The sequence below is a fragment of the Hypanus sabinus genome, chromosome 22, assembly GCF_030144855.1.
Source record: "Hypanus sabinus isolate sHypSab1 chromosome 22, sHypSab1.hap1, whole genome shotgun sequence".
Lineage (NCBI taxonomy): Eukaryota > Metazoa > Chordata > Chondrichthyes > Myliobatiformes > Dasyatidae > Hypanus > Hypanus sabinus.
In genome coordinates this window covers 3,474,596-3,500,424 of record NC_082727.1, presented here as the reverse complement: position 1 = coordinate 3,500,424, position 25,829 = coordinate 3,474,596, and the positions used below count along the sequence as shown (strand labels likewise).

Genomic DNA, 25,829 nt, shown 5'->3' with positions numbered 1-25,829 from the left:
CTCCATCACAGCCACCACCTTCTCACCATCAAGGGGCAATGTCCAAAGAATGCATTATTAAGAACCTCAGTATTCAATTTTGCTCTATTTACTATTGTAATTTATAGCTATTTATGTCTTTATACTGAACTCCTGCTGCAAAACAATGTCATATGTCAGTGACAATCTAATTCTGATTTAATAAGAACTACAATGATGTATTTTCTAGATGCAAAATTAAAATTATTCAGTTGTGTGAATCAGAAGGTTTATAGGACTTCCTGCAGCTTTGTTTTTGTCTTTTGAATGGAGATTTCTCCAGATGGCAGACAGTAATGCCAAGATATCACTAGCAACAACCTTTAAGAACAAGGAACTGAAGAAATAGAAGACAATATTCTACCATCTTCTCCATGATTTAGTAAGATCATGGCTGTTTATCTCATCCTCTTTCCTGTCTGATTCCCATAAATCTTGATTCCCTGAACATCAAAAACGTGTCGAATGATTGATCATTTACAAACCTTTTATTTTGCAAATTCTAAACATTTACAGATCTATGAATAAATTGGTATGCATACGAAAACCAAGCATTAATAATTTTACAAAGGCCAATTAGCCTAGCAACCAGCACATTTTAGGCTTGTGGGAGAAGGTAGGAGTACTTGGGCAGAAAACATGGCATTGGAAGTTACATTTGAACCTCAGTTGCTGGAGCTATGGGGCAAGCTGGGTCTAACCACCTTTACAGCATTGTGTGGTATCTGAGATTGCTTTTTCTAAATTAAAGGGTGACTTTTTAAAGAGGTGTATAAGATTATCAGTACATATATAGGACCACAATCTGTTTACCAGGGAAAGGAGTCTAAAACTAAAGGGCATAAATTTAAAAGGAGAATGGATGAATCTGAGGGTACACGAGGGAGTCTGTAGATGCTGGAAGTTCAAACAACACACACAAAATGCTGGTCCTGACGAATGGTCTCGGCCCAAAACGTCGACAGTGCTTCTTCCTATAGATGCAGCCTGGCCTGCTGTGTTCCACCAGCATATTGTGGAATCTGAGGGACACGTTTTTCACACAGGGTGGCAATTGTATGGAACCAACTACCCGAGGAAAGGGTAGAGGGATCTACAATTGTAAATTTCAAAGACATTTGGCCAGGTATGTAGTTAGGAAATGGTTTGAGGAATACCGGCAGTTCTTAAGTGAGCAGCTTATTTAGCTTGAATGAGCTGGATCGAAGTTTAAAAAAAACCCAATACCTTTTCAAGGACAATTAAGGAGGGGTAATACATACTTGGCATTCACTAAAAAAATTTAAAAACTACACTGCTTCATTGTCCACCTATCTCTGTGATAGGTCGTGCACGCCGACCCATGAAGTTCTCCAGCGCGATCCCGACAGGCGCGCTTTCGAAGGAGCGAGCCCAGGCTCGCTACGCGATGAGCTAATCGGTATGGTGACGCAATCACGTCGGTACGGGGGAGAAGGGCTGGTGCTTGGGAGGCGCAGCGTCTCCCCGAGCTCAGTCAGTGTGAGTGTTGGCGGAGCGCTGGTAGAGCAGTGCCTGACTCAGGCTTGAGTTTTATATATAATATATATATGTATACATAAAAATACACGCGTCTTCTGCTCACAGGCGGCCGCCGAACCCGGAGGTTTGCGGGGGGCCGACCGACAGCAGCAGGCGAGGGTGGCAGCTGTGGGAGACTGACTGGGCCGTTGTTGCCCTACGGCTGACCGGGTTGTCAGTGGGCCTGGGCCTTCGGGGAGACCGAGCGGCCGAGAGGGACAGGACAGAAACGCGTTGCCCCGGGAGAGGCTCGCCACTCACTCAGGCACAGGTAAAGGCAGTGGGTGCACCCCGTGCGGCTGGCCAGCTGGTTGGGATGGGCGTTGTTTGGTGTGAGGGCGAGTTTCTGTTGTGGGAACCGATAAAAGCGGAAATGCACATTGTTGTAATATACATTTATTTTAAAATACGCTTGATTTCCCTTTTCGTGTCAAGTCGGCGCAGATTCGGCATGTCCTGAGGTGACTCGATTGGCAGGGCTTTTTAACGTGTTTATTCAGCAGCAAAAGGAAAAGGGGCGGGGAAGAAAGAAATAAGACTCCTTCCCTACCCTGGACGACGAACGAAGTGACTATTTTTGAAGACTGAATTTTAAGTCTGATAACCGTTTTTGTAAATAATAAGACTTTAAAAATATTAACATGTAAGCATTGATTAAGAGTGGCGCCTATAAGCTTTGTTTGATTGTGGAGGGGGTTAGGATTTTTAGGTAGTCTTTTTTTTTGTTTTATACTAGAGAGCAAAGTTGATGCATTTTGTATACCTCAACATACTGAAGGCGCTGCAAATTGTGCCACATTTCTTATATTTAAATGTGTGACTAATATCTTGGTACAGCTGCAGATTTGGGTCGATAGAAGAAATGTTGACTGTTTTGTCATATTGTCTGAGGTGTTTGCAAGTGAAGTGTTTATTTCTATACAATTGTCAAGTTGTAGCAGACTGGCAGAAAAGTGGTACTAATTCTGTAAAATTATTTTAATGACATGTAATAAGGCAGGTTCAGATGCAGTCTTTCACACCAAAGCATTTGTGCTTTAAGATGTTTGCTACATTTGGAAACCATAATGTTATAGCTGAATCTGTCCTTGTTTAGTACATCATGGCAATATTGGAAAATAAATTCCTGATACTGAGCTGGTGCTGGCTTTCAAAAAAATGTTTTAGGATCTACAATAGCAAAGCAAATCATGCTGACTGATTGAAGTAACAGTAAATATGGGATCTACACAGGTAAAGCAGCACAGCAATTTGTAGAGAGAATGGTGTTAAGTGTCATCTAAATTTTATTATAATTTTGAAGAGGCATCTGATCCTTTCTGTAGAGATGTCATCTAATCTGGTGAGTGTTTTCACAGTTCCCATTTTGAAGGACTAATTGTGGGAATGCAGTTGATCCTAAATAATTTTACATATCTCAGTTCATTCAAGAACAAAATGAACTATGTGTGAGCCTTGGGCTTAGGACGCAAAAGTTTGGGGCTATTTAGTTTAGGTCTGTTTCTGTGCTGTGTCTGGTCACTGTGTCACACTGCCCAGCAATCCACCTATTTAACGCTAGTGTAATCACAGGACAATTTATAATGACCAATTAAGCTAACTGGTACGTCTTTGGACTCTGGGAGGAAACCAGAGCACCTGGAGGAAGCTCACACAATTCATAGGGAGAATGTACAAACTCATTACGGATGGCACCATTGAAATGGAGCCACACTTATCGCTGGACCACAGAAAACCTTTACCATGACAAACAGTGACCTTGTCGTCTATAGCCTTGGATTGACATAATCACCTTGAACAAAATTTAGTCTGCATATCACCAATTTTACACCATTGGTATTCCTGTTTTCCCAACAACCCCTATTAGCATATATGGCTCTTTCATGCTGTATTTCAAGCAACCTGTCTGTTTCCACTCTTTTCCCATCCTTTCACAGACCTCTTCCCCATCTCTATTTTTGTCTGATTGTTATATTCCAACCTTTCAACCTTTTCATTGTGATTTCAATCTCAATTTACCTTGTTTTTTCTCTTCTGGTTTCATTGCTTCTGTTACCTTGGAACTACTTTCCTATTAAACTCCTGTATTCATATTCATAAATAGTTCAGTTTTGTCAAATTAAGTGGACTTTATATTATGATTGTCTTAATTAGTTTCTGTTTCTTCCTTGTATTCCTCATCTCTTACCTTTGCCAATCTACCTTCAAAACTTTTGTGACCTCTGTTGGAAAATAACTCATCCTGAAATCACTTTTTAAAAAATGTCATTTGCTTTGTCTTTATCCTTCCATTTGCCATGTTATTTATGTTACTGCTGATCTCCATTCACTGTCTTGCCTTTGATGTCTTCAATGAGATTTTTATTTTACTGTCCTGTTAATTTTGCTGGAATTATCCCCATCTTCCCTCTTTTAAATGTCATGACACTTTAAGCATATTCAGTGCACAGCAGATTTAACCATCTGTCACCAGATTTGTCTGGTCTACATCAAACTCATCGTCATTTTTGCCAAAATTCACTTAATTTCAGGGCCTTTCTCAACATACCCTTTAAAGTTATTGCCAGTAATCCATGAACAAATTGTTTTTTTCTTCTTTCTTCAACTGCATGTTGGAGCTGCTCCAATTAGATTTGTTTCTGTCACAGCACCTGTCCAAACTGTTAAACAATATTTACTATATCTGTGGTTGCAGCATGATGACCATGAGTTTTTTTTTGAGGAGGTACGAAAGATTGCTGAAGACGGGGATATGGATGTTGCCCATGTGGACTATAGTAAAGTTTTTGACAAGCTTCCATGTGGTAGATTGGACCAGAAGGCACACGGGTTCTGAGGCATATTGGTGTACTACTGGATCCATATTTGGCTGGGTAATGGGTAGTGGTAGACGTGTATTTGGAAATCTGTGAAAAGTAGTGTTGCAGGGATTGGAGCCAGGATATAAACTTAATGGGAAATAGAACAGCAGCAATATTAGATAGAGCAGTGGCAGGTGGAATTTAGTCTGGGCATGTGTGAGCCAAGCATTTTGAGAAGTCAAATTCCATTAGTACTTATAAAAATAATGGCAGGTACTGAGCAAGACCCTCAACTCAAGTTGATTAACAGAGAAACAGAGTGCAAGATCATAGATCCCTGCAAGTGATGAATATTGGAAAAAGACAATTGATATGCTTATCTTTATAGGCTGAGGCCTATGTATAGGAGTTGCGATTCACATTGCAATCTACAAAAATATTGCTTAGATCGTATTGTGTATAATTCTGGTTGCCACTACGAGGATGTGGTAGCAATAGAGAGAGTGCCGAAGATAATCACCAGGATGTTGTCAGGAATGGAGAGATTGCATTGGCTGTTTTTTACCCCCTCACTGGAATCCAGTAGGCTGAAGAGCATAGTTAAGATAGAAGGCCAAATTTTCTTTTCCCTCAGTTGGGGAGTCTAGAGATCACTAGTTTTAAGTGAGAGTGGAGAAATTTAAAGGCGAATGGAGGAATAAGATTTTCAGAGTGTGATGAACATTTGGAACAGCTGTTAGAAGCAGTGGAGGCAGATGCAATTACAGCATGTGAAAGGCATTTTGGCAGGTACTTGGATAGGAACAGAACAGAGGGATATGGGCCTAATGCAGGCAAAAGGGATTTATGTAGATTGACATCAACAATGGCATGATGAAATGCAATGTTAAAGCACAATATTGTGCTAGGTATTTGTTTTGTTTTGGGATTTATCATCATTGAACTATTTTTTATTTTCCACTACTTAAGTTGGCCTTCTGAATGAGATTGTTGGATTCTGTTGCTGTTCGTATTGGTAGATTATCTGGATCTTCTCTTTCATTTTTCTTTGGAATGTGCTCCTGTAGGCTGCCGATTTTTATTTTAGTTCTGTTGTCATCCTGAATCTTATCTCAATTGTGCATAGCTGTTCATTTCCCTGCCATAGAAGGACTGCAGTTACTTTCCAGCCTGTTAACTGGTGGACTGGTTATCATTTCTATTTAACAGCCCTTCCTCTCTCACTACCTCAGGCTTGTTTTGTCAAACCATATTTTGGGTTCATGGTGTCCGTTTTGATCAGGACACAGAGGATTTCATACCCATATGAAGAACATTCACCTCCACATTGTAGCAGTTCTCACCTGAGCATCCATCTTGCTAAAATTGAGACCTCTAGATTGTTGCCTTCAGTTCCCATTGGTTTCAATTGTTGATGAACTTCCTCTGTGATTTTTAAACCTCTGCTGCTTGTCATTCCATTCAAACCAGCTTATCACCCATTGCATCTGTTCTTACTGATCTTTGTAGGCAATGAATTGAAATTCTCATCTGTTTGACATGTTCCATGACTTGCTCCTTCCTGTCCCTGAAACTTCCTTCAATCATTGTACTTTGCTGGCTTTTGATAGTAATTCCATCAGGCAACCTAATATCATACTTTGAAATTCCTTTCCTTTAAAGCTCTGCTAAATAGCCAACACTTTATCAGTATTTGGCTAACCCTCCAGTGGCCACTTGCCTGTACATTTTTCTGAAATTTCAGCTGTTCATCATATAAAATTAAACAAATGTATGCAAACTATTGTATTTAAATTATTGTGAAACTGCTTTTCTGCTGTTTGATGTTTGAAAGTTCAATATCTGTTCAATAGCCAAAATGATACAGATGGCAGATTCCCAATTAAATATCTCTTCTTTGGCTCCCCATAAGGATGCAGTGAGAGAAAGGTAACTAGGCATCTGACTTTTAGGGAATTGTACAATGAGATGAAATATGTGTACAGCAGAATGTTAAATAGTTTACTTCATCCTGTATTTGTTATTGATAACTTTTCATGATGAGATACTTGGGAATCAGTTGGAAGTAAATATGATGATTTGGGGATCTTTTGACACAGAAAAGTGGAAGAATCAGAAGTTATTTTTAACTTATTCATTGGTAGGATTGAGACTAGTATTTATTGCCCATCCTTAATTGTTCTTAAAAGTTAATGACCCATTGTTTGAAAGTATTCTGGGTTAATGGTTTCAGGAGTTGGATCAAATGATGAAGAAAGCCTGTTGGTGTGCACCGTGGAGAAGAATCTGATAATAAATTTACTTATGAATTTTGAACTTTTTTTGCAGGTGGTGATGTCCTTGTGATAGTAATTGAGTTGTGAGGTGCTGTCAGTATAGTGTAGGCACAAAACTATTGTGCATTTTGCAGCCACTGTGTTCCAGTGGTGGAGAAAATAAATCTTTATTGAGGTGGATGGGGCACAAATTTCAGGTTGGTTTGTCCTGGATGATATCAACCTTGAGATTTGTTAGAGCTGCATTCATCTAGGCCAAGGGTCGGCAACCCGCGGCTCCGGAGCCACATGCGGCTCTTTGATCTCTGTGCTGCGGCTCCCCGTGGTTTGTTAGTTTTTGAAATGTAATTCAAAATTTGAAGATTATGGTGATCTAAAAACGTTCTAAAAATGTTGTGGAGACCCCATTTCCTGGCACATCTGAACCGGCTCACAATTAGCTAACGTTCTGGCTAAGGGAGATAGCCTATGGGGGTTTGTGAGTACGTGTCTTTTGGAGCATCTGCGCCCACGGGGACAGGTTGAGGGAGGCTTTAAATCAAGGCTGTTTAGTTCGAATAAAGTTACCTTTGACTGCAGTGTCTTTATTTTAGCGCTGCGTGTAGCGCTACACCGCTACAACGTGTTTTTTATCGCTATTAATATATATCACCACTGCCAATGCCTGACACCCGCCAGTGCGCGCTTTCTTTTAATTCTTCGATCCAAGGTAGGCTACCTATGGAGTAACCTTCAACCCAACGTCTTTTTTTCGGAGTTCAAAATGTTTTTGTTGCATGCAGAAATGTAATTTCATTTTCTCTGCAGGAGTTCATCAATTTCATAAATGCAACACATTATAGTTTGTTTATACATAGCATAAAGGCAAAAAAAACCGTTGTATACAGTGTTATTTCATTTTAAATGTCAAACGGGTTTTGTGGCTCCCAGTGTTTTCTTTTCTGTGGGAAATGGGTCCATATTGGCTCTTTCAGTGGTAAACGTTGCCGACCCCTGATCTAGGCAAAGGGTGAACATTCAGCCTTGTTCCTTGAACCTTAATGGAAGAAGCACACTGCCCTGAAGGGCTTCCGTGCATCGATGGGGCAGTTGACCTCCATTTAATTACAGCTGTAGTCTTTTGTACCGTGACTCCAACCACCGATAACTTTAGTTTTATCAGGGTCCCTTGATGTTCACTTGGTCCAATGCTGTCCTGTTGGCCAGGACAATCCCTGTCACTTCCCTCAAAAGCAAACTCTTGGATTCAGACATGGAACAAAGTTTTGATGAGGTTTTGAGTTGAACCCAAACTGGACATTGGTTAGTAGCTTTATTGGTAAGTGTGACTTCGCAGCTATTGTCAGTGGTGCTTCCCACTTTGACAAGTAGTTGTAAATAGGACGTTGTCAAACTTGTGCTGTTAGAACAGTTAGACTAGAGGTACAGCTACTTCTGAAGCATGGGTATTCAATACTATAGTTGGGCTGGAATATGGATCCATGGACTTCGCTGCATTCAACTTTTTTTTAAACTACAGCCAGAGTTAATAGTTTCTTTTAAACTTTAGCCAGAATTATATTGGCTGGAGAAGAGTTTCTTTGTGGTGATATGTTTCTGAGGTGGAAGCTAGGACATGGCATCTGTTCCATGTCTGAATATGGTTGTAAGTGCTTCAGCTGTGTCTTTAGCAATCATAGACTGGGTTCCAACATTGAGAATAGGGATATTCTTGGAGCCCCTCCCAGTGACTGTTTAATTGTCCATGGAACTCACTGGAATTCAGAAGAATAAGAGATAACCTTATGAAACCTGTCAAATGTTGAAGGGCCTCAATAGAGTGGATGTGGAGAGGATGTTTCCTATGCTGGGGAGATTAGTACCAGAGGACTCAGCCTCAGAATAGAGGGGGTGTCATTTTAGAATGGAGATGAGGTATTTCTTTAGCAGAGAGTGGCAAATCTGTAGAATTCGTTGCCACAGGCGGCTGTGGAGGTCAAGTTATTGGGTATGTTTAAGGCAGAGGTTGGTAGTTTCTTGAATAGTCAGGGCGTGAAGACGTGGGGAAAAAGTAGGAGTTTGGGGCTGAGAGGGAAAATGGATCAGCCATGTTGAAATGGCAAAGCAGAATCTGGGCCAAATGGCCTAATTCTGCTCCTTTATCTCATGGTCTTATTTGTGATGAGATGTGGTAGCATTGCAGAACTTCAACTTGATCTGTCGATTAAAGTGCAAATCTGGGTTTGACATAGGAACTGAAAAAGAGTCAAGCATTCTTATTATGGTTTAAAAAAAAACTCCTGTGACTTCCTTTGTCATTTCAATTATTATTCACTGTTGTGTTCAGCTTTTAGATACGTTGGGCCATTTTATAAACTTTTATTAACTGAATTATCTTTTTTGCTTCATATCATTTGTATTATCAGGTTTGGTACGGGTGGTGGGGTAGAGATAATGTCTTTATCAAAGTAAGTGTAAGGTGCTATTTCCCTCTGCTAAGCTGCTACCCTTTGGGCAAAGTGTAGCATCTGCTTAGCTCTCCCACCTCTGATCAGAGACCTGTGAAGCCATGGGAGCAGGTGGTAGATGGCTGTATGAGCAGTTGTTGCTCATCACAAGTCCTGGTTATATGACCACTGACACCAGGCAAACAATCTCTGAAGACTGTTGCCAATAACAGTCATGGTTAAGACCATAATCACCCATGTCATATGACACGGCACATAATCAATAAATGTTATTTGGTACAGATAAGTATTAACAAACTTGCTGTTTCCATAATTAGCTCAGTTAAATGGAACAATTTGGTGGAAATCAAAGTATAAATTTTAGTTAATTGGTATTTTAGATAATAATCAGGTTATTTTAAATATCTCTGCTAGAAACTTTAGAGTCTAAAGTCGCAGAAAAACGCAGCACAGAAACGTGCTTTGGCCCATCCAGTCCCTGCCAAGCCATTTAAACTGCCTGGTCTCATTGACCCGCATCCGGACCATAGCCCTTCATACCCAACCTTCTCTTGAACATTGAAATTGAGCTCACTTCCCCACTTGTGGTGGCTCATTGCACACTCTCACAACCCTCTGAGTGAAGAAGTTTCCCTTAAACATTTTTGCCTTTTATTCTTAACCCATGACCTCTGGTTGTAGACCCAGCCTCAATAGAAGAAACTGCTTGCATTGACCCTATCTTTTGTTGAGTTCATCAAAGGATAGTCCATAGGCCTGTCTTCCGTGCAGATACTGCTGCTGCCAAGGTTGGGACCCGGCTGGATTCAAACTCGGGACCATCTACCTTGAAGTCCTGTGCTGATGCCACTACACCACCAGTCAGACCACTCTCTCTCATAATTTTCTATAGCTCCATCTGATCACCCTTCAATCTTTTGCATTCTAGGGAACAAAGTCCTGACCTATTCAATCTTTACTTACAATTTAGGCCTGGCAACATCCTTGTAAATTTTCTGTGTACTCTTTCAACCTTATTTACATTTTTCCTGTAGGTACGTGACCTTTGTAGAATATGCAAGATTTTTGACTCTCCTCACCTCCCCAGCCCTCCACTTATTGCGTTTCATTAATTCAACTTGTTTAGTACAGTTTTTAGGTCAAAGGTGCTGGTTCTGAATATATTTATGAAATTTAGGCCAAGCATTTTATACTGGTTGTCAATCAAATTAAATATCTGTTTACGTTTTTCTGCAATATTAAACAACATTTTTGCAAACTCAATTGTAAACTGCTTATTGTCTATTTTATACTCTTACCAAAAACAAAATGTGTGTATTAAGTGTACAATGCAAAGATTGTAGTTGTAAGCAGGTGTATTGATTGCATGGTAGTATGGAATTCTTTGTGAGAGCACAGAGAAATGATAGGAATTGACTGCAGATCAGATGTACAATATTTTCTCTCCTGAGTTGTTCAGTACATCTTTGTCTACCTCATTTTAAAAACTGTTATGTGCTATATTTTTTAATTGAAGATTATCAATTTTGGGGAATGTGCACTTCCTCAGTTTAGTACTAGAGGTCAATTACAGGTAGATTGTGTTCAACATAACTGATTTTAGACCAAAGTCTACTTCTTTTGCCTTTGGCTCACACCATCCATCACAAAGGCCTTGACTGGTTGAGATTGATATGTTAAACAGATTAATATATTGTATTCTCATGTAGCCTAAGAACTGAGTTGGAGCAATGTGCTGTTTTAAGAAAGGTTTAACAGTCTTAATCTGGGCTGTTCATAATGCTTCTGATTTGGGTTGAAAGGTCAGTGTCCATAACTACATTTTCTACTTTAACAGTAGTTTGATTTGTAATTACAGTTGCAAGACCTTTTATAATTACCTGTTTTTTTTTGCATTATAAAATGTGGTCTGGTCTTCATGTAAATCACAATAATAGACATACACAACCTGCCTAAACTAATAACACACAAGCAATTGTATTGTCTTTACTGGGCACATTGTTTGATCATTCACAGTACTGGCTGAAAACAGTATGTGAACCCTTTAGTAACTGGTAGAACCTCCTTTAGCAGCAATAACCTCCAAATATTACATGTAGCTGCTGATCAGACTTGCACAATGGTGAGGAGGAATTTTAGACCATTCCTTCAGTTCATCAGTATTTCTGGGATACCTTGCATGAACAGCCCTTTTCAGGTCATGCCACAGCATCTCAATTGGGTTAAGGTCTGGACTCTTTGGCCATTCCAAAACATGAATTTTCATCGTTTTAAATCATTCTGTTAATTTACCGATGTTTCAGATCGTTGTCTTGTTTCATCATTCAACTTTTGTTAAGCTTTAGGTCACGGACTGCTAGTCTGACAATCTTTTGTATAGTATCTTGATACAATTTTGAATTCATTGTTCCCTCAATAATTGCAAGCTGTCCAGCCCCTGAAGCAGCCCCAAACCATGATTCCACAATGCTTCAGTTGGGATGAGGTTTTGGAGTTGGTGTTCCTTCAAACATAGTGGTATGCATTTCTTCCAGAAAGTTCAACATTTGTCTCATCTGTCGACAGAACATTGTCCCAGAAGTGTTTTGGAACATTCAGGTGGTCTTCTGCAAACTTGAGACATGCAGCAATGTTTTGTTTTGGAGAGCAATGGTTTCTTCCGTGGTGTCCTGTGAACACCATTCTTGTTCAGTGTTTTTTTTTTATAGTGGACACATGAACAGATACTTTCGGAAGTTCTATAGATTTCTGCATGACCTTTGCTGTTACCTTGGGTTCTTTTTCACCTCCTTCAGCACTGCACATTGTGCTCTTGGTGTGATCTTTGTAGGATGCCCAAAAGACCATAAGGTATAGGAGCAGAAGTAGGCTATTTGGCCCATTGAGTCTGCACTGCCATTTCTCTGTATCCCTTTATGTCCTGATCAATCAAGAAACTTTCAGCCTTTGCCTTAAATATACATAAAGACTTGGCCTCCACAGCTGCCTGTGACAAAGAATTCCAAAGATTCGCCACTCTCTGGTGAAAGAAATTCTTCCTCATTATTGTTCTAAAAGGACAACCCTCACATCTGAGGCTGTGGTCTTACTCTCCCATCATAGGAAACATCCTTTGCACACCTACTCTATTCACCATTTGATAGTTTTCAATGACGTTGCCCCTCATTCTTCTGAATTGTGTATGCCCAGAGCCATCAAAAGCTCTTAAGCCATTCAATTCTGGAATCATTTTTATGAGCCTCCTTTTAAGTTCCTCCAGTGTCAGCCCAACCTTTCCAAGATAAGGAACTCAAAACTGCTCACAATATTCCAAGTGAGGCCTCACCAGTGCTTCACAAAGTTCATCACATCCTTGCTTTTGTATTCTAGTCCTCTTGAAATGAACACTAACATTGCATTTGCCTTCCTCACCAAAGACTCAACCTGCAAATATTCCTTTACAGAATCATGTACAAGGAGCCCCAAGTTCCTTTACACCTTAATTTTTTAATATATTTTCTCTCCATTTTGAAAGTTGTCAATCCTTTCATTTCTTCTACCAAAGTGCATGACCATACACTTCCCAACACTGTATTCCAACTTCCCATTTCTTTGCCTGTTCTTATAATCTGTCCTTCTGTAGCCTGTCTATTTCTTTAAAACTACCTGCTCCTCTACTCACCCTCCCATCCTCTCAATTCCTCTGTCTCTGCTGCATCTACTCTCAAGATAAGGCTTTTCATTCCAGAACAAAGGAGATGTCCTCCTCCCATTCAGTGCCCCAAACAGTCCTTTGCGATGAGGTGACACTTCACCTGTGAGTCTGTTGGGGTTATATATTGTGTCTGGTGCTCCCAGTGTGGCCTCCTGTATGTTGGTGAGACTCAACATAGATTGGGAGACTGCTGAGCTCTGACTGCCAGAAAGAGTGGGATCTCCCAGAAAAAGCTGGACACCTATTTTAATTCCACTTCCCATTCCCATTCTGATATGTCTATCCATGGGCTTCTCCACTGAAGTGATGAGGCCACACTCAGGTTGGAGGAACAACACCTTATAATTCATAAGGGTAGCCTCTAAACTGATGGCATGAACATTGATTTTTCAAGCTTCCAGTAATGTCCCCTGCCTTTCACCATTCTCCATCTTTTTTTTCCTCTCTCTCCTTATCTCCTTGCCTGACTGTTGCCTCCCTCTGGTGTTCTCCCCCTTTTTCTTTCTTCCATGGCCTTTTGTGCTCTTAAATCAGGCTCCCCCTTCTACAGCCCTATATCTCTTCAATTAACTTCCCAGCTCTTTACTTCATCCCTCCCTCTTTAGGTTTCACCTATCACCTTGTCTGTCTGTCTCTTCGCTCCCCACATTTAAAACCTACTCAGCTTTTTTTCTCCAATTCTGCCGAGGGGTCCCAGACCGAAACATCTACTGTACTCTTTTCCATTGATGCTGCCAGGCCTGTTGAGTTCCTCCAGCATTTTGTGTGTGTTGTCCCTCCACTATCTTTGTCCATCATTGACTTCACAACAAAGACATCAATTCTGTCATGCAAGTCATTGATATATAAAGTAAAAATAATCAGTCCCAACAAAGACCTCCGTGGAACACCTCTAGTCATGTGCAGCCAACCAGAAAAGGCTCCTTTCATTCCCTCTCTTTGCCTGCTGCCAATCAGCCACTGCTTTATCCATGCTGGAATCTTTCCTGTAATACTATGGGCTGGTAGCTTGTTAAGCAGTCTCGTGTCGCACCTTGTCAAAGGCCTTCTGAAAATCCAACTACACAACTTCAACAGATTCTTCTTTGACTATCCTGCTTGTTATTTCTTCAAAGAAGTCCAACAGATTTGTCAGGCAAGATTTTCCCTTGAGGAAGCCAAGCTAACTATGGCCAATTTATCATGTGCCTTCAAGTACCCTGAGATCTCATTTCAATTGACTCCAACATCTTCCCAACTACTGAGGTCAGATTAATTGGCCTATAATTTCCTTTATTCTGTTTCTCTCCCTTCAAAGGTGGAGTGACATTTGCAATTTTCCAATCTTCCAGAACCATTACAGAATCTAGTGATTCTTGAAAGACCATTACTTCCATGATCTCTTCAGCCACCTCTTTCAGAACCCTGGGATGTACACCATCTGGTCCAGGTGACTTGTCTACTTTACAGACCTTTGCTTCCCAAGAACCTTCTCTCTAGTAATGGCAACTTAACAGTCTTCATGACACCTGACATTTGGAACTTCCATCATATTACTAGTGTCTTCCACAGTGAAGACTGATGCAAATTACTTATTCAGTTTGTCTCCCATTTTTTTTTGTCCTCCATTACTACCTCTCTAGCACCATTTCCAGTGGTCCAATATCTAATCTCGCCTCTCTTTTCCACTTTGTGTTTCTGAAGAAACTTCTGGTATCCTCTTTAATGTTATTGGCCAGCTTACTTTCATATTCCATTTTTATCTTAATGACTTTTTTGTTGCCTTTTTAAAAACTTCCCAATCCTCTAACTTCCCACTAATTTTGCTTTTACTATGTGCACTCTCTTTGGCTTTTCTATTGGCTTTGTCTTTTGTTAACCATGGTTGTGTCATCTTTCCTATGAAATGCTTCTTCCTCTTTGGGATGTATATACCCTGTGTTTTCCAAATTGCTTCCAGAAATTCCAGCCATTGCTGCTCGATTGTCATCCCTGCCAGTGTTCATTTCCAATCAATTCTGGCCAACTCTTCTCCCATATTTGTGTAATTCCTTTTACTCCACTGCAATACTGATAGATAAGAAAATGCAGTGGATTTTGTTTAATTGGGCCATTGGTTTAATAGGGCAGCCGCTTATTTGTGACAACTCTTCAAGAACAAAAACTGATTGAGGAATTAGCGGAGATTCACTTCCTTTATTTGGGATACTTGTGCTTATTTCTAACTTGTGTCATCATGTGCACTTGTGTGGCATTTTTAGAGTGAACAGTTTTTAAGAAGTGTCAGTTGTGTGTGTTTGTGTTCAAAAAACAGTGATTTTTGTCACTGATAGTGAGAAATGAGCATTAAGACTGTTGCCTCTCAACCCCATTCTCCTACCTTCACTCCATAACCCATGACACCCTTACTAATCAAGAACCTGTCGACCTTGGCTTTACATACTGAATGATTTGGTCTCTACAGGCATCTGTGGCAATGAATTCTACAAATTCAATGCCTTCTAGCAAAAGAAATTCCTCCTCACCTCCATTCTTTCTACATTCTAAAGGGACGTCCTTGTATTCTGAGGCTGTGCCCTCTGGTACTAGATTCCCCCACAATGGGAAACATCCTCTCCACATCCACTCTAACTCAGCTTGTCAACATTTGATAGATTTCAATGAGATTAACCCCCGCCCATTCTTCTAAACTCCAGTGAGAACAGGCCCAGACACATTGAACACTCCTCGCACATTGTCTCAAGATGCAGTGAAGGGATTTATTTTTTGCACCATCCAGACAAATCTGTCCAAATGCCAGACATTAAAATTATGAGGGTTAAAGGATTCCTTCAAAGTTCAAAGCAAATTTATTATCGTATGTGTCACCATATACAACCCTGAGATTCATTTTCTTGTGGGCATACTCAAATCTATAGAATCTATAAGATGAGAGAAAATGATCATGTGCATAACCAGAAGCTTTTTCCCGGGGCTGAAATGATAAACACAAGTGGGCGTAGTTTTAAATTGCTTGGAAGTAGGTACAGAAGGGATGTCAGGGGCAAGGTTTTCTCAGAGAGTGGTTGGTGTGTGGAATGCACTGCCAGCAAAGGTGGTACAGGTGGCCCCCGTTTTTTGAACATTCGCTTTACGACAGCTTGCTGTTATGAAAGACCTACATTAGTACCTGTTTTCACTAACCAAAGAGGATTTTCGCTTTTACGAGAAACACCCGCTTTATACGTGTGTTTACCCCAAGAAAGGCTACAGTGACTGTGAAGCCTTGTGCAGGCAGTTGTTTGCGCATGCGTGTATGTGCCGATTTTTTTCCCTCCAAATCGATCTTGACTCGCTGTCAAGACTTGGTAGGAGCTCAGATGGTGGTGAGGTGGTGCACAGAGTAGTGGTCCCAGAACAGATCCCCGAGGCACACCACTCTGACTGACCTCTATGCAGAACATGACCTGTCTACAACCACTCTTTGCCTTCTGTAGACAAGCCAGTTCTGGATCCACAAAGCAATGTCCCCTTAGACCACTTTCTCAATAAGCCTTACATTGGGTACCTTGTCAAATGCCTTGCTGAAATCCATATGCACTACATCTACTGCTCTACCTTCATCAATGTGTTGAGTCACGTCATCAAAGGCTTCAATCAGGGTCATAAGGTACAACCTACCTTTCACAAAGCCATGCTGCCTATTAATCATATTATGTTTCTCCAAATGTTCATAAATCCTGCCTCTTGGGATCTTCTCCATCAACTTAACAACCACTGAAGTAAGACTCACTGGTCTATATTTCCTGGGCTATCTCTGTTCCCTTTCCTGAATAATGGAACAACATCCGCAGCCCTCTAATCCTCTGGAACCTCTTCCGTTCACTTTGATGATGCAAAGATCATCACCAGAGGCTCAGCAATCTCCTCCCTCTCCTCCCACAGTAGCCTGGGGTAGATCTCGTCCAGTCCTGGTGAGTTAACCAACTTGATGCTTTCTAAAAGTTCCATCACATCCTCTTTCTTAATATCTGCATGCTCAAGCTTTTCAGTTTGCTGTAAGTCATCCCTACAATCGCCAAGATCCTTTTCTGTAGTGATTACTGAAACAAAGTACTCATTAAGTACCTCTGCTATCTCCTCCGGTTCCATACGCACTTTTCCACTGTCACGTTTGATTGGTCCTGTTCTCTCACATCTTATCCTCTTGCTCTTACACCTTTCCAGAATCTGTCTCCCTATCTGCTCCTTGATGCCCCTGTTACTATAATGCTCCTTGATACCCCTGTTTCGATAATGGGTGTTTTTTTTTATTATAGACCACCCAAGAGTTATTGACCCCTTCCTGTTCCTAACTTCCACCCACAGAGACTCCGTAGACAATCCCTCCATGTCTTCCTCCTTTTCTTCAGCCGTGACACTATTTCTGATCAACAGTGCCACACCCCCACCTCTTTTGCCTCCTTCCCTGTCCTTTCTGAAACCTCTAAAGCCTGGCACTCTAAGTAACCATTCCTGTCCCTGAGCCATCCAAGTCTCTGTAATGGCCACAGCATAATAGCTCCAAGTGCTGATCCACGCTCCTAAGGAGAGAGAGATTACGACAATAATCTTGCACTCACTGTCACAAAGATCAAGGAATTCTTTATGGACTTGAGGAATGGGAAGTTAGGCAAACACATATCAGTCCTCGTTGAGGGGTTAGCAGTGGAAAGGATGAGTAGCTTTGGGTTACTGAGTGCCAGATCTGAGATCTATCTTGGACCCACCATGTTAATACAATCTTGAAGAGGGTATACTAACAGTTCTACTTCGTAAGAAGTTTGAAGGGATTTTGTATGACACTAAAGAGTCTTGAACATTTCTCTAGATTTAGAGGTGACAGGTGGAGAGGATTTTGACTGATTGCATCACCACCAGGTATGGAAGTTCCAGTGCACAGGTTTACCAGAGGCTGCAAAAAGTCAGCTCCATTACAGGCACAGCCTTCCCCACCATTGAGGACATGTTCCAGAAGCAGTGCCTTAGGAAGGCAGCATCCATTATTAAGGACCCTCGCCATCTGGGACAAGTCATCTTCTCGTTACTATAATTGGCGAGGAATACAAGAGCCTGAAGACCCTCACTGAAAACTTTAAGAACAGGTTATTTTCCCATGGCCATCAGACTTCTTGTGTTTCGTTTGCACTATTTATTTTCTAACATAGAATAGAGTTATTGAAAAGCACAGCACAGAAACGGACCCCTTGGCCCATCTAGTCCATTCTGAACCATTTTAAGTTGCCTATTCCCATTGACCTGCACTGGGACCATTGCCCTTCATATTCTTATCATCCATGTACCTTGAAAGGTTGAAATTGACCTTCCATGCACCACTTGCGCTGGTGGCTTGTTCCACATTCACAACCCTCTTGAGTGAAGAAGTTTCCCCTCGTATTCCACTTATATTTTTCACTTTTCACCCTTAAGCCATGACCTCTGGTTGTAGTCCCACCCAACCTTTGTGGAAAAGGCCTGCTTTCATTTAACCTATCTATACCTTTCATAATTTTGTATACCTCTATCAACTCTCCTCTCAATCTAATGTGTTCAAAAATATAAATTCCCAACCTATTCCATCTTTCCTTATAACTCAGGTTCTCCAGTCCCAGCAACATCCTTGTAAATTTTGTCTGTACTTTTTCAACCTTACTCACATCTTTCCTGTAGGTAGGTGACCAAAGCCTCACAGAATATTCCAAATGTTTGACAAACAAGAATATTTGTCTCGCAGTGTCGGTGATAATAAACCTGATGTTTATTCTGATCTTGCTGTGTCAGTTGTTAGGGAATCATTTAGGAACAAAGATTATAGGCAGAGTGCAACTGAGGGATCGCGCTTCCTTTATTTAACTGAAGACCTGTCTGTGGTAATAACCTTCCCCCTCACTATTTCCTCATTTCTGTTCCCCCCCCCACCTTATCTCCTTACCTGCCTATCATTCCCCCCCCCCGGACTCCTCCCCTTTCCCTCTTTTCCATGGTCTTCTGTCCTCTCCTATCAGATTCCCCCTTCTCCAGCCCTATATCCCTTTCACTAATCAACTTCCCAGCTTTTACTTCACCCCTCCCTCTCTCACAGCTTCACCTATCATCTACCATCTTGTATTTTTTCCTCCTTTCCTCTCACCTTCATCTGACTTCTCCCCACTTCCTTTCCAGTTCTGTTGAAGTATCTTGGCCTGAAATTTGACTGTTTACTCTTTTCTGTAGATGCTGCCTGCCTTGCTGAGTTCCAGCAGCATTTTGTGTTTGTTACCTGTCTCTATTTTAGATATACAGAAATCATTTGGATTTTGTGTACACTACAGTGATTTTTGTTGGAACCGATAGGGTGCAGTTTAAATGTCTGAGGTCACAATAGACTCTTCTACTCTAGAAACAAAGGAATTGCAGAAGGCCATTTGTTCCCACTTTTGCATAATTAAGGATGATAATATTGTGAAACAAATTCTGAATATTTTTAATTTTGTAGAAATCCACAAAACTACAGAAATTTATCAATGCTACATCTTAATTTTTGTGAGAATGGCATTGTCTCTTTAAAATGCTTGTTAACTGTAATTTTGATTTTCTAACTACAGTCCAATCTGATTAGTAACAAGTAAAATAGGAATCAAGCCTTGGAGATCATGTGTTACCCTAATTTCTCAGATAAAGCTGCTATAATTGGGGTAAATAACACATATCAGAAAAAAAAATCCAATTCTTATGTTACAGTTAGAAGCATCTGTATAACTAGCTACTGGTATTGATAATACCTAATCCAGTTAACAAATTATAACTGTCCTTTTGCTTCTATAACGTTGTGGCTTAAGTTTAATTAACTGTATAGCACTGTGTAACTAAAACTGTGAAATGTTATCTGCTGACATGCAGATCTTAGTCTCAACACCCATTTAGCAGTAAAGTTATGTTAGATAATCTTGCATTTGACCTCAAATGCTTTAACTAGGAAGGCCTAAAAAGATTTTATCATCAATTTGCCAAGAAATGTTAACTTGCAACTGATTTTTGTCAACCTGGCAGGAAATCAATATATATGTACAACCTTGATCATGGAGGTCATTGTGCAATACTTGGAACATTAGTAATGTTGGAATGAAATTGTATTTGGAATATCAGCTGTATTTTTCCCATAGATGCTGCCTGGTCTGCTGAGTTCCTCTAGCATTTTGTGTGTTTGTATTTGGAAACATTTTTCTTCCTTGGCATCAGTTACAGTTTGCTTGGATTTTTGTTTTGTGATCTACTGACAGTATTTTCCTCCTTTCACTCTTGATGTTTGCTGCTTGCTCCTTTACTGTAGCATACATCATTCATTATTAAAAAGGCGAACATTGTATTGATAGTGGTTAGCATTTTGGGTAGTTTGCATTTTGTTGTTGTGGAGGAAGTTTGTTAGCTAATTTAATCATGGCAAAGACTTGAATAATGAAACATTTGATTTTTGAGGTGTTAGATGAATGGATGTCATAACAAGGAATATGTGAGACCACACATTCTTGGAAGAACCAATTGTAGATGTTAGATTTCCTACTCTACTTCGGTTTGGCATATTTACTGAAATGGTCATCCTGTGGCGACCCATTTCCTGGCGCATCCGAACCGACTCACAATTAGATAGCCTATGGAGGTTTGCGAGCACAGAGCTTTGGAGCCTCTGCGCCATGGGGGGGCCGGTTGAGGGAGGTTTAAAAGTGAGGCTGAAGTTTTCGTATAAAGTTTTTTCCTTCGACTGCAGTTACCGACTCCGTGTCGTAATTTTAGCGCTGCGTGTAGCACACCGCTACAATTGGTGACCCCGACGGTCCAAACGATTTTTGGACCAGAAATGACCGACGCCGCCTCTGTTCATGCGGTTTTGTTGAAACTGCCGGGTTTCTGGACACAGCGCCCGGACCTATGGTTCCAGCAAGCCGAAGCCCAATTCCACGTTCGCCAGATCACCTCAGAAGACACCCGCTACTACTACGTGGTGAGCTCCCTCGACCAGGACACAGCGGCCCAGGTCGCGGAGTTCGTACAGTCGCCCCCGGCAGACGGCAAGTACACGGAATTCAAAGCCCTGCTCCTCAGGACTTTCGGACTCTCACGGCGCGAGCGGGCTGCCCATTTACTGCACCTGGATGGCTTGGGCGACAGACCTCCATCGGCTTTAATGAATGAGATGTTGTCTCTGGCCGACGGACACACATGCCTCATGTTTGAGCAGGCATTCCTGGAGCAGCTGCCCGAGGACATACGCCTGCTGCTGTCCGACGCGGATTTCAGTGACCCCCGGAAGGTGGCAGCCCGGGCGGACTTGCTGTGGAACGCCAAAAAGGTGAGCGGGGCGTCCATCGCACAGATTTCCCAGCCACGCTCCCGGCAGCAAACCAGTCCAGGCCCGGCCGCAGAGCCCGCCAACCCCCGGCCCAATGAACACTGGTGCTTCTACCACCAGCGGTGGGGCGCAGAAGCCCGCCGTTGTCGCCCGCCCTGCAAGTTCCCGGGAAACGCCAGGGCCAGCCGCCGCTGATGGCTACGGCGGCTGGCCATCGGGATAGCCTCCTGTATGTGTGGGATAGAAGGTCGGGACGCCGGTTTTTGGTCGATACTGGGGCTGAGATCAGCGTTTTACCTCCGACGAGTTACGACACCCGCAGCAGGGCACTGGGTCCCCCCCTGAGGGCCGTGAATGGCAGCACAGTAAGGACCTATGGCACCCATCAGGTGCAGCTACAGTTCGGCTCCAGCCAGTTCACGTGGGACTTCACACTGGCCGCCGTAGCCCAACCGCTTCTGGGTGCGGATTTTTTGCGGGCTCACAGCCTACTGGTCGACCTGCCCAGGAAGAGACTGGTGCACGCCGAGACCTTTCAGACGTTCTCCCTGGGTGCAGCCCAGTTGCCAGCCCCTCACCTCGGCTCCATCACGCTGTCTGACATCGACTTCACCAGGGTCCTGGCGGAGTTCCCATCGGTTCTGGCACCGCAGTTCACAGCGGCCATGCCCAGGCACGGCGTACAGCACCACATCCAGACCTAGGGACCACCCCTCCACGCCCGCGCTCGGCGGCATCCCCCGGACAAGCTCCGACTGGCGAAGGAGGAGTTCCAGAGGATGGAGGAATTGCGGATTATCCGGCGGTCCGACAGCCCATGGGCCTCCCCCCTGCACATGGTGCCCAAAGCGATGGGGGGCTGGAGACCGTGCGGCGACTACCGCAGGCTGAACGAGGCTACCACACCGGACCGCTACCCTGTGCCGCACATTCAGGACTTTGCAGCAAACCTGCACGGCGCACGGATCTTCTCCAAGGTAGATCTCGTCCGAGGGTACCATCAAATCCCGATGCATCCTGACGACGTCCCCAAAACGGCTCTCATCACCCCTTTCGGCCTTTTCGAGTTCCTCCGCATGCTGTTCGGCCTGAAGAATGCCGCACAGATGTTCCAGCGGTTAATGGACGCGGTGGGACGGGACCTGGACTTCGCGTTCATCTATTTGGATGACATCCTCATAGCCAGCAGCAGTCGTCAGGAGCATCTGTCCCACCTCCGTCAACACTGCGCCCGACTGAGTGAGTACGGTCTTACAATCAACCCCGCCAAATGCCAGTTCGGACTCGATACCATTGACTTCCTGGGCCACAGGATTACTAAAGACGGGGCAACCCCTCTGCCCGCTAAGGTAGATGCGGTCCGCCTCTTTCCCCGACCCACCACGATCAAAGGCCTTCAGGAATTTGTAGGTATGGTCAATTTCTACCACCGCTTCCTCCCTTCAGCTGCCCGGATCATGCGCCCCCTGTTCGCCCTGATGTCGGGTCCGAGCAAAGACATTACCTGGGACGAGGAGTCCGCCGCCGCTTTCGTTCAAACGAAGGAAGCTTTGGCAGACGCCGCAATGCTAGTACATCCCAGAATGGACGCCCCTACCGCCCTCACAGTGGATGCATCAAGCACGGCAGTCGGTGGGGTGCTGGAGCAACTCATCGCAGGTCGCTGGCAACCCCTGGCGTTATTCAGCAAACACCTGCGACCACCCGAGCTTAAGTACAGTGCTTTCGACCGGGAACTGTTGGCGCTCCACCTGGCAATCCGGCATTTCAGGTACTTCCTAGAAGGTCGGCCCTTCACCGCGTTCACGGACCACAAACCGCTTACCTTTGCGTTTACGAAAGCGTCCGACCCCTGGTCGTCCCACCAGCAAAGCCACCTGTCCTACATCTCTGAATACACGACGGATGTCCGGCACGTCTCGGGTAAGGACAATGTCGTGGCGGATGCGCTCTCTCGCCCTACCGTTCATGCCCTTTCCCAAGGGGTAGACCTTGAGGCACTGGCAGAGGCGCAGCAGGCGGATGAGGAGATTCCGAGTTACAGAACCGCAGTCTCCGGTTTGCAGCTCCAGGACCTCCCCGTGGGCCCAGGTGAGAGGACCCTACTCTGTGACGCCGCCACCGGCCAGCCCCGTCCAGTCGTCCCGACAGCATGGCGGCGCCGCGTTTTTGACTCCATTGATAACTTGGCGCATCCCTCCATCCGAACAACTGTCCGGATGGTTTCCAGCAGGTTCGTTTGGCACGGAATCTGCAAACAGGTCAGTGAATGGGCCAAAACGTGCATGCACTGCCAGACGGCCAAGGTGCAGCGGCATACCAAAGCCCCACCGCAGCAGTTCCATACCGCCCACCGGCGTTTCGACCACATTCATGTGGATATCGTGGACCGGTTCACAAGATGGCCAGAGGCGGTCCCGCTCACCGACACCACCTCCGAATCTTGCGCCCGAACCCTGATCGCCACCTGGATATCTCGCTTTGGTGTACCAGCCCACATTACCTCCGACAGAGGCGCCCAGTTCATCTCCAGCCTGTGGTCAGCTATGGCCAGCCTTTTGGGGACTCAGCTGCACCACACAACTGCCTACCACCCACAGTCGAACGGGCTAGTGGAGCGTTTCCACCGTCACCTGAAGTCGGCCCTCATGGCCCGCCTGCGAGGAGCCAACTGGGCGGACGAGCTTCCCTGGGTCCTACTCGGCATCCGCACAGCGCCCAAGGACGACCTGCATGCCTCGTCGGCCGAGTTGGTATACGGCGCGCCCCTGGTCGTCCCCGGGGAGTTCCTACCAGCCCCAAGGGGGCAGGAGGAAGAACCCGCAGCAGTCCTGGGCAGACTACGCGAGAAGCTCGGTAACCTGGCCCCCATACCCACTTCACAGCACGGGCGGCACCCGACCTGCGTACCCAAAGACCTACAGAACTGTAAGTTTGTGTTTGTACGAAGGGGCGGGCATCGGCCGCCGCTGCAGCGGCCATACGAGGGGCCGTTTATGGTGCTCCGGAACAACGGGTCCACGTTCGTGCTGGACGTTGGGGGGAAAGAGGAGGTTTTCACGGTGGACCGCCTCAAACCGGCCCATGTGGACCTGGCGCAACCGACCGAGTTTCCGGCGCCTCGGCGCAGAGGCCGACCTCCCAAGCAGGTTCTGGCCCAGACTGTGGACATTGGGGGGTGTATCGCCGGTTCTGGGGGGGGGGGGGGGGTTATGTGGCGACCCATTTCCTGGCGCATCCGAACCGACTCACAATTAGATAGCCTACGGGGGTTTGCGAGCACAGAGCTTTGGAGCCTCTGCGCCTTGGGGGGCCGGTTGAGGGAGGCTTAAAAGTGAGGCTGAAGTTTTCGAATAAAGCTTTTTCCTTCGACTGCAGTTACCGACTCCGTGTCGTAATTTTAGCGCTGCGTGTAGCACACCGCTACAATCCTACATTTTACCTTTTAATACACTTGTATGCTAGGATACCATTGGCTGCCTCTGCTTCTATCCTTGTGCTTAAGGTTACACAGAACTCTAGCTCGTGCTGTAGTTTGAATTTTCCCATTTACTCATCGTGTCTGTTTTTGGAGAACTGTATTTTCTCCTGATTGAGAAATGTCTATTTTTAAATTTTTACCCTTATTCATATCTCTCCATTGTCTATCAGTCTTTATAATCTTGCACCTTTGCAGCCTTGCAGAGTATCTGTGCTTCAGTTTTGGCTTTTTGATCAACTTCAAATATGTTATTTCTGTCAAAAGCAGCTTTGTCTTCAGTGAATTGTGATTTGGGATTTCTTCATAAATTTTACTGTGTTTCCCCTTCCCTTTTTTAAGATGTTTCTTGTAACTGCCTTTTTTCCCCTCACGTTTTTGAGCATCTGTTAAACATCCACAGTGTGGTTCTGTATCAAAGTTAATTTAACATTCTGATAAAGTAGCTTGGGATATTTTCAGTATGTTAAAATAAGACAATGCAAGAGAGTTGTATGATCTTCAGAAGCAGGAATAGCTTTAACTTTCTCCCCTATCTCTTCCCAACACCATAGCATTCACCCACCTGCTTCTCACTTCAGATTAACTAGATTGTCAGGTATTCTGTTCAATTTGTATTTAATCTCTAACCTTTTTGATTTTTAATTCTCTCTGAATAAGATTTATTTTCATGGACCAACAGTACAGTGCAAAGAGATAAAAAAAAAAATCTTATTGCAAAATATTGCTAAGTAAAAGGAATGACGTAGTCTTGATGGGTCATTCAGTAATCTGACGTTTCGCTGTGATATACAGGTACATCTGTATAATGTATTGGCCAAGTAAGGTCTGATCTAGGCTATTACTTTTAATCCATTTAAACTTGTGTGTAAGTGCACAAGGAAAGTTTAGTTTTTAGTGACGTGCAACAACACTGGCTAGTTCAAGTCGGATACCCATGAATCTTTATTTTTGTGATGTGTCAATGAAAGAACTGTTATTCCTTGCAAACCAGTATTTTTATTGTTCCTTTATTCCAAGTTTTGAAATTGTTCTCCTTCCAGATTAGTGTTGATAGTTAAACTTGTGTCACTGTACAATATAGTTTGCAACTTTGTGCTTAAAAAGATTTTTTCTTGTTTGAAGGCATCATAGTTCCTTTGATATTAACTGAAATTTTGACTTTCAAGTTCAAAGTAAATCTTAATATCAAACATATTAACCCATGTGTGTGTCACCTGAGATTCATTTTCTTGTGGGCACACTTAGTAAAT

The 25,829-nt window shown here is 43.4% G+C and overlaps 1 protein-coding gene across 2 annotated transcripts in view; it reads left to right on the top strand.

The window, feature by feature from the left end:
• The window catches only part of shoc2 (SHOC2 leucine rich repeat scaffold protein), a 168,310-nt gene that overhangs the window by 49,025 nt on the left and 93,456 nt on the right, over nucleotides 1-25,829 (top strand). Inside the window, exons 1-2 of one of the 2 annotated variants that reach the window (XM_059946979.1) lie at nucleotides 1,457-1,518; nucleotides 1,624-1,828. The exons of the other annotated variant lie outside the window; for it this stretch is intronic. The gene's annotated coding sequence lies outside the window, so the exon portion shown is untranslated. Of the gene's footprint in view, nucleotides 1-1,456; nucleotides 1,519-1,623; nucleotides 1,829-25,829 lie in introns of those variants that run through there. 2 annotated transcript variants of the gene reach the window in all.